Source organism: Octopus bimaculoides, chromosome 1, assembly GCF_001194135.2.
Source record: "Octopus bimaculoides isolate UCB-OBI-ISO-001 chromosome 1, ASM119413v2, whole genome shotgun sequence".
Lineage (NCBI taxonomy): Eukaryota > Metazoa > Mollusca > Cephalopoda > Octopoda > Octopodidae > Octopus > Octopus bimaculoides.
This window is the reverse complement of record NC_068981.1, coordinates 101,067,662-101,069,527: the sequence shown is the minus strand read 5'-3', so window position 1 is coordinate 101,069,527 and position 1,866 is coordinate 101,067,662.

Here is a 1,866-nt window from a genome sequence, read left to right as displayed (position 1 = left end):
GAAATGAGTTTGCCAGAATGGAGAGAAGAGCAGATGTCAACTCGAGATTTGCGGTTACTTTCGGACAATTCATGAGGCACCCATTTTCCAAGTTTAGGAACCTTTCTAAGTCGTTGAAGATGACAATGAACAGTTGTATGGTTTGAACTAAGCTTTATTGCCAATTCTTCAACTGATAATGCAGGATTTTCTTCAAGTAATGCCTCAAGGAGCTTATCATCAAACTCAACTGGATGTCCTGTTCGATCTTCATCTTCACGGCTGAAATCTCTACTTCTGAATTTTGCAAACCATCTTCTGGAAGTTCTTTCATTCAAGCATTCTGTCCCATAAACTGAGTGTATGTTTCGAGTCGCTTCGGCTGCAGGGTTTCCTTTTTTAACTCATAAAGCATTATGTGCTTTAAATGCTCTTTGGATACTTCCATGTTAGAAAGGGTTTTAATCAAAGAAATTTTAATTCTATTATTCTGTAAAATAATATTTAATTAGTTTAAATGTACAGAAATGCATGAAAATAATTTTTAATTCCATTAGACATTCTAAAATAGTATTAAATTTCATTCAATTTTAAAAAAGGTAAAATCGGACAGAACTTATGGGATGACCTGATATATGCATTTACACATACATTCATATAGATAGATAGTTAAACAAACATACATACATACATACAGACAGACAGACAGACAGACAGACAGACAGACAGACAGATAGATAGATAGATAGATAGATAGATAGATAGATAGATAGATAGATAGATAGATAGATTAATGTAAGCCACACGCATTTATTTATGATTTTATGTGTTGCTTTTCACGAACATGTACGCGTACATACAGATACATACGCTCTCCTGACAGTGCGCACCACAGAGAAAAATGATGAAAAGGCTTATATTATAAACTTATATTAAAAACAAAGTATATAAAAATCGACTTTGTAAAATGGAATGATGCAGACATGAAAACGTATGAAAAATAAGGAAAGATGTGGTGTGAAATAATCAAGAAAAGAAGAATTACTAGGAGTGTTAGATTGGTTTTGTTTTTCATCTAAGATCTAATCTAGTTTTGGTTTATTTTAAATTTGTGCTTATTTGGTTGTGTCTATGGAGAATAACAGTATTATGTAAAATATTCAAACGAAAAACCTGCATATAATGCGTTTGTTGAAGTAATAAATATTCTAAACTTTTGCGTCAATGACAAGGTCGCAGTTGGTGCGACGAAATTTTTGTACCAAATAATGAACGTTTAAGTGAAGTTAGCAGCCTTTGTGCCTTTCGAATTACAACATGGAAAACACTAAAATGTGTCTTGCACGTTGTAATTGTGTTACTTTCAACACACGGCTTCAGATCAAATCACTTACCTGACAAGTACTACTCCTAAATTTATTTTTTTAAAATATCATTAAAATTTCCATTCATACAATTCTGCAGTTCGCTTAATTGGTGTTGATGCTCGTAAATGGTTTCTGTGGCATGAGAACAAATGAGAGACAAATCTTTGTTTCTTTCTTCTATACACACTTGGACAAGATAACATTAGGTAGCGACTTGCCAGAGACTTTAGAATGTTGAGTAGAATGTCATGCAATAGTCATTCCGATCCTTTGCGTTCTTAATTTTATTCTCATCACGGTTTCATCCTCCCAGTGTCGATAAATAAACTATCAGCACCGGGGCCAATTCTTCTCTCTCTCTCTCTCCCTCCCTCTCTCTCTCTCACCCCCCCTCTCTCTCTCTCTTTCCCTCTCTTTCACTTTCTCACTCTGCCTGTCTGTCTCTGTTTCTGCCTGTCTGCCTGCCTGTCTGTCTGTCTGTCTGTCTCTTTCTCCCTCTCTCTCTTTCCCTCTCTCTCTC